Source organism: Lathyrus oleraceus, chromosome 3 (assembly GCF_024323335.1).
Source record: "Lathyrus oleraceus cultivar Zhongwan6 chromosome 3, CAAS_Psat_ZW6_1.0, whole genome shotgun sequence".
NCBI classification, from domain to species: domain Eukaryota; kingdom Viridiplantae; phylum Streptophyta; class Magnoliopsida; order Fabales; family Fabaceae; genus Lathyrus; species Lathyrus oleraceus.
This window is the reverse complement of record NC_066581.1, coordinates 354,412,439-354,420,670: the sequence shown is the minus strand read 5'-3', so window position 1 is coordinate 354,420,670 and position 8,232 is coordinate 354,412,439. Positions and strand designations below refer to the sequence as shown.

At 27.9% G+C, this 8,232-nt stretch overlaps 1 long non-coding RNA gene across 1 annotated transcript; it reads right to left on the bottom strand.

The window, feature by feature from the left end:
* Positions 1 to 775: 775 nt before the first annotated feature.
* Positions 776 to 1,500, bottom strand: LOC127129250 (uncharacterized). Its single transcript, XR_007806245.1, has 2 exons — positions 1,291 to 1,500; positions 776 to 1,016 (listed from the first exon to the last, which is right to left on the bottom strand). It is a non-coding gene; the product is annotated as an uncharacterized LOC127129250 (long non-coding RNA).
* Positions 1,501 to 8,232: the final 6,732 nt, after the last annotated feature.

The following is an 8,232-nucleotide window of genomic DNA, read 5'->3' as shown; positions in this document are numbered from 1 at the left end:
TTCATTCGTTTCATCCACTACATAAAAATTAAGTTAATGGATTGAATTAAATCCATCCATTTATAAATATGGATTGATCCAATCCATCCAACACATTTCAATGATCCAATTGATTTTTTTAAACTAATTTTTAAAAAATAGATTTTTTTCAAATATTAAAAAATTATTTTTTTTTTAAAAAAAAATCGATTTTTTTTAAAAATACAAAAAACCGATTTTTCCTAAAAATTAAAATATCGTTTTTTTGGAAAATACCAAAATTCGTATTTATTTTCGAGAAAGTTATTTTTTTCCGAATATAAAAAAATTGATTTTTATTTTATTTGATTCCAAAAATATAAAAATATGTTTTTTTCTGGATAAAAAAACTGAATTTTTTTCATTAAACTAAAAAAAAATCTGAAAAAAATGATTTTTTCAAAAAAAATAAGTGATTTTTTTCAAAAGTAAAAAATTGATTTTTTTTTTAAAAATTAATATTAAAAAAAAAGATTTTTTCAAAAAAAAATGGATGGATGGATATTCATCCACTAGAAATATGATAATGGATAGATCAGATGGATTTTATTTTTAATTGATGGATTGAATTAGATATTTTTAAGAAACTTTTAGTGGATTGTTAATAGGCTAATGGATTATTCTGATTCATCCATTAACGATCTAATCTATATCCATTCAATCCATCTATTTTGTCACCCCTAACTTTGACTCCTCAATGCTATAAAGAAATCTCTTAATCTAAATACAACAAAAACATGATTTTAAAATGAGTGACTACAAAATAAAACTCATATTCTTTTCCATTTATTTGCATAACTGTTCATATTTGTGTTTTATTTATCTAGCTTTCTTGAAAGATTAATTACAGCAACAAAGCTCAAAGTTAGGTTTCAGTCCCATTCCTAAACAATAACCACCTTTATTGAAGCCTCTAGTAGAGCAATCTTTACTGCACTCTTTAACACTTATGCATTCCCCAGAGCAGTTCGGATTAGGACCCAAACTATTTACGAAACCTGCAACAAAAATAAAGTCAAATTATATAATAGACCACCAATATGGCTTTATCAAAATACATTATTATAGATGTTTGATATATGTGACTTATCAAATCGATAAAATTAAAAAATGTATACGATATAAACTGTTGATTCATACTAATCTAAAATAAATAGATGTTTCTTTGAGAATCAGAAAATTAAGAACACAAATTTAAGGAACACAATATTAATTTTTATGATAACTTAATAAGAATAAATTAATGAGATAAATTTAATTTGTTACTATTACCTGACAGCAAAATGAAAGCAAAACACAAAATCAAGCAAGAACGAGAGGCCATTGCGAGCGTTAATTTCACCTTATATTTTATTTTTTGCTAGATGTGGGATTAATAGGTTCATCATACACACTTATATATAGCAAACAAAAAAATATTTAAGGAAAAATAAACGAAAAAAAAGAACATGCATTTTCTTTGTAAATAAATTTTTTATTGCTTTTAGAGTTTTAACATCAATGAAAAAGTTATATTTGTACTTTCATAAATAAAATTAAATACGATATTATCATTGATTGTATTATGTCAAAGTTCCGTTCTCGGAGTCAAATTTAAATGGTCTGACATTCAATATTATATATGATACTTTTTAAGGGCAGTCAAATTTGCTTTTAATTATTACTCATTTAAATATATTTAAGAGTGATGAAGACCATTTTAGTCCCTCGTTTTATTTTTATTTTTTTTGTTTTATTTAATATTTTTTTAAATATTTTTTTTTTAACTTTTGAATGTCCCTTGTTTCATGTTAATATTTTATTAAATGATTTTTTTTAATCATGACTGAACTGTTGTATTATTTTATTGATGTGGATTTATTATTTTTTGTTTTCAATTATGGATTAATCAGTTGACTTTAATCAATCAAGGTCAAGTGATGATTTCAGAATCAACGACAATGGAGTGATAAGATTCTGAGACAATGTGTATATTATGGATGTGCTAGAGCATAAGTAGAGTATTCTTGATGAAGGTTGCGGAAGTGACATGAGTATTCATCATCGGTGCTACTATGATGTATAAAAACTTGAAGATGCTCTTTTGGTGGTTAAGAATGAAGAAGGAGGTTGCTAGTTTTGTATATGCGTGTTTGACTTGTCATAAGTCAAAGGTGAAGCATCAGAAGCCATTGGGTTTGATGCAACCATTGTATATTCTATAGTGGAAATGGGACAACATTTTGATGGATTTTCGGTCTGGTTTACCGGGGACAGAGAAAGGTTGTGATACGATTTGGGTCATTGTCGATAGATTCACTAAATCGGCTCATTTACTTTCAATTATTTTCTGTTTTCAATTATTTTTCAATTCATGTAACATTTAATTTCTTTTTATTTATTTTAATTTATTTAGTCAGAAAACTGAAAAAAATCAAAATTTTCCGATAAACAAAGGTTAAAAATTATTTTTTAATTTTTGTAATATTTAATTTCTTTTTATTTATTTTAATTTATTTAGTCAGAAAACTGAAAAAAGTCAAAATTTTCTGATAAACAAAGGTTGAAACAAATACCCCTTTCAATGGACAACCTACTTTGCCACTCAACTAACATATTTTTCACATTCTATTTTACAAATAACACTTATATCGATACACTTTCTTATTATTAAAAATATTTAATACATTTTGATATAAATCTTCAAATAAAATTTATACCCACTAAAATCACATTTAAATCTTTTTCAAACCCATTTTATTCAAAACTAAATTAATTTCTAAAAACATTCAAAATGAAATTCATACGTTTAAATAACTTACACCTAGTAAAATTACATTTTAATATATTTTAAACTCATTCTTATTCGATGTATGTTTATATATGAATATGTGATTTTTAAGAAAAAATTATATATTTTGATAATAAAGTTTTTATAAAAATTCACACCCACTAAAATGACATTTAAATATTATTCAAATATATTTAAATAAAAAATTAAAATTATTTTAAATTTTAGTTATTATTAAATGTTTTTGAATAATATATAAATTTGATTTTAGCATGTATGAATTTTGTTTAGAAATTCATTCAAAAATAAGAATTATATTAATATATCAGAAAAAAAAAGAGTTTATATATGTTAACTTGTAAATAAATTTGGATGGTATAAAAAATTATATTTAAATCATAAATAATTCATATTGTTTGAGTTCAAACACATTTTTGATAGTATTTGAATATGCTATGTAAATTATTTAAATGTATGAATTTTATTTTGGATGTTATTAGAAGTTAATTTTAATTTATATAAAATGGGTTTGAATTAAAAGTGATTTTATTCAGTCTGAATTTTATTTGAAGAACATGATAAGAAAATGTATTGATATAAATGTTATTTGTATTGATATAAGTGTTTATAATTAAAAAGTAATAAGTGTTGATAATTAAAAATAAGAAAATATATTGATATAAGGGTTGATAATTAATAAATAATAAGGAAATGCTATTTTATTAGAGAAAATATATTTTATATGGTATAAAAAATTATATTGAGATGAATTACTATACACTGTCAGTGTAAAAAGTTTTACACCGTCGGTTCATCACCATCATCCGTTTGTATTACTTTATAGATTTTTAAAATAAAAGTCAAACTTCTTTTAATATCCAACGTCTATAATTAACTGATGGTGTAAAACCCTTTTACATTGACAGTATATTTCAATTAATCTCATATTTAAATTATAAATAATTCACATTGTTTGAGTTCAAACACATTTTTAATAGTATTTGGATATGTTCGATAAATTATTTAAATGTATGGATTTTATTTTAGATATTATTAGAAGTTAATTTTAATTTTCTGGACTTTTGTCCAATTTATAAAATAAAAAGTGTTATTCTTGAGTTATTTGTATTGATATAAGTGTTTATAATTAAAAAATAACAACGGCTGATAATTAAAAATAAAAAAATATATTGATATAACTGTTATTTGTAAGTTAAAACATAAAAAATAAATTATTTAGTGATAGAGTAAGTTGTCTCTTGACTAAGGGTCCTTGTTACAGCTTGGTGGAAAATTTTGATTATCTTCTTCTTTCTTTCATAATTAAATAAAATTAAAATAAATAAAAATTAAAATGAATATTATGTGGATTTAAAAATAATTAAAAATATAAAATAATAAGTTCATATCATCAAAATAATACACATGACAATTCAATTTCTGTTCAAAAATAAGAAAAAGAATCGGTTTGAAAAAAATATTAATGGATGGATTCATGACTGAATTAAATTTTATAAGAGATTATATTTTACAAGAATTTTTTTGTCAGTTGATTAATTTGGACTCTAATATTTGTGAGGACTAAAATATATTATTGTTGGTTTACTATATTAAATATATTTATTATATATTCTATTAAAATATTCTTGACATTCACTTTAAATATACTATTTTTAGCCTATTTTAATATACTTTAAAACATAAATATCTCTTTTTCTATATACTATTTTTACCCTATTTATTAGAGGACCATGAAACTGGAGAAATTATTAGTGCTAAGAGGGGAAGGTTGACCTTTGAGGTGGGGGATAAAAAGATTAAATTCAAACTCGAAAATATGATACTCAGGATAGAACCAGAACCACCCATACAGGTTCAGAAGTATGAACCACCACATAGGAAGAAAAAAAGAAAAGTAGTGGATACGAGAGATGACTTGATAAGTGGGCGTGGAAACCTGATACTATTGAGAATAAGGTTAAGGAATCATTTTTGAAATAAACATCGTGAGTGCTTGCACTCATGAGCCTTTGGGCTAAAACGATGTTAAACAAAGCGCTTAGTGGGAAGCAACTCACGCTCTTAATGGCTTATGCCTTTTTTTTTGTTTCTCTTTACAGGTACCTTTTTGCTTCTAGTTTTTGTTGTGCCCCCCCCCCCCCCCCCCCCCCCCCCGGGTGAGGGCCTTTGTGAATTCACTCGCTTGTGCTCCCCCCGGGGGATCCTTTAATTTTATTTTGCTTTTTCTATTTGGTGTGTTTTTACTTTTTGTTCTTTTAGTTGTTTTCGTTGATTTTAGTTGTTTTCATTAATTTTTATTTTTAAAAGACAACTTTTAAAAAAAAAATCTGAATTAAAACCTTTCAAAAAAAAATCCGAATTAAAACGTTTCAAAAAAAATTGATCATGAGAAAACCGGGAAAGTATATAGAGTTAGAGGGATGAGAGACTAAGTCTAGGGAAATCGAGAAAGTTTTACAATATAAGTATTAATCGAACACCCTAAGTTCTCCAAAATAAGATGTGAGTCCAATGTGTAGATTTGTACCATAGTACTCAGATTCTGAGAAGTACATCCTAATTAGTTTATCATGACAGTTTTCATAATTTAGATTCACATAATATGTATGATTGGTTGAGAAATAAATAATTTTAGCAACGAAATCATGAAAAAACGGTAAAAGGTAACTACACTTTCTTAGTTTGGTAACCCTATACCCAAAATGGACAATAAATAATCACACAAAAGTGTGTAATTTCATTGGTAAACAAAAAAATGGTGTCTAAACAAAATATTTTCACCGATCTTGTGCTTGTGATGATTATAATAAATCCAAATGTCTTAATTTGAGTGTTCAAATGAAAAGGGAAGGAAAAATCGAAAAATGAGACTTAAGTACAAGACATAGTTGGAGCGGTGTCTAAAAGGGAGACTTGGGTCCATAGTCTCAATATGGTTAGTGTCCTTGTAAATACCCTTGGTGTCAGATGATTACCAAGAGAACTAGATCATAGTCAATCTGAACGAAAAATCACGTATGAGTATCGGTAGCTTCATTTTCGTAAGCTTTTCCATCATTGAACCGCTTGATCCAAAAATTTGCATAAGCAAGTTTTGTTTCTTGAGGACAAGCAACAATATAAGATATGGGGAGTTTGATAAGTCATTTTCGCATCGTTTTTATTAGTCATTTTACTTCAATATTTTCCTGTTTTCTTTAGATTTACTTTAATTTTATCATATTTTATGCTTTGGTAGTGTGCTTTTAATGTTTTCAAGCTTTAATAAGTATTCTAGACCAAAGAGGAACTAAAATGCGGGAAAAAGGTGAAAAGTCAGATTTTTCCCATAGAATTTCTCCATGGCTTCTATGGCCACCCATTGCAGCCAATGCCCCCTTGCCATTTCAAAAGCCCCACCCGACAAAATCTTGGGGCATGCTACAGGCGGCCGTAGTAGCTGCTACGGGTCGTAGCAGGTAGGCGAAGACTCCTTGATTTTCTTTCCATTTTCAGCATTTTTTATTGTTGTTTTGGGATCTATGCACTTCCTGATTCATAATATTTTATTTTGATTGACATTAAAAAATGGTTTTTTTCCACAATTATATTTTTCCTATAAAATCTCATAGGTCAACCTTATTGGCAATTGTTAATTTGTGATTTTACTGTTAATCAGGTCTTGATTGGAGCATTGGATCTGTCTCAATTGAAGCGGATTTCTTGTCAGTCAGGTTGTATTCACTCTTATTTGCAATTGCTAATTTGTGATTTTATTGTTTATCATGTTTTCGATTGTGATAATTGCTCTAATTGTATTGTTCTTCAGAGTGAGTGAGTAGTCCACTAGGGACTAAGGGTCATGGTACCTATCTCATGACCATTCGTATGATTCTTCACTAATCGATTACGAGAATTTTAACTATGAGATTATTTTAAAACATGAGTTTTTCATTCCAACGCTTGTATGAAAGTAAAGAGTTCTCAAGTAGAAATCGTAGTCTGAAAGGATATGCATCCATACCTGAATGCGGGTTTTAATTAGTTAGATTTAATACAACCAAGGTGCTCAGACGCAATTGAGAAATGTTTCATCTTTATAGTTGCGCAAAAGAAAAAAATCTTTGACGAATAACCGACCGTGTAAAAGCATACAAATTATTTGTCATAAACATGACAACACGCCGGCGAAAGTAGGTGTTGTCCATATTTATCTATTTTCTATAACCGTGTGAAAATTCTCGTAATAAAAGTGATGTGATCATACAAGTGTATTGGAGTTGGGATCATGAACCCTAAGTCCTATTTGTTTCAGAGTATTTTAAGTGATTTTTATTTAAGCTATTTTACAAACTCCAATTTGTGTCACTCTAGATATATATGGATAGAACAAAATTCGGTAATCGAACTTTGGTCTCTGTGGTTTGATAACTTTTTACTACTTCGCACAGTTATGCAATTGCGGTGTGTTAGATACTAATGCATTAACCATTGGTCAATAATATGCTCTTCTACTCAGATATTAATATTAGTGTTTGTTGCTCTCGTTGTATCTCATTTCTGACTCAACAATGTGAGATCAATTGAATCATCTAATAGACGATTTCTCGCACTATTGGAAACAACAACATTAAATTCTAACAGCGATATAAAGATATTGATTACCAGTTATCAATATTTTGCGAATATCAAATCTAACCCTATGTCTAGGCATTAACATCCAATAGATGAAGACTTAGACCTAATAACAACCAACACCTTTCGTCTGTTAAGTCGTACCATGAAAACATATCTTAGGTAGCTAATCTAAAATAAGCATTAAAAAAATAATCATCAATATTAAAGCTTAGGTATAATTACTTAAAACTCCATAATCGTGATTAAACGTGAGAATATAATGACTACATCTACCCCCCAACAAAGAAATTTGTAGTCATACTTACTCATCGTAGTTGTACAAGTAATCCCGCGAACACAAACATGGAGAGCCATATGTAGAAATCCATCGAGCAGAGCTACTCCCTTTAATCCCCCTCTCATACTCTCTTGTTGAGACCAAGGTGAACCTACTACCTTTCTTTACTCCCTTGAATCCACCAAAACTCCCTTAGAACTGAAGTTGGACCTGCTTTTTAAAGGATTGAGAAAGGTAGGCTCATTAGGAATATTGGTCATCCTCGCCTAACGCACCTACTTTCTTCTCTATTATACAATGTCATGTCACCATGCAACTAGCCCTTACTCGCTAGGCACACCATCCAACTTTGCTTAGCGTACTGACATTTCCTTCATCATGAAGTTACTTAGCCAGGAAGTCATCATGAATATGGCCCAACAAGCATTGCTTGTAGAAAAATAATCTTTGTAAGCTATTTGCTTTTGATATTTGTGCAAGTAGAAAATCCAAACATGTGTTTTAACATTTTTCATAGATAAATCAGGAT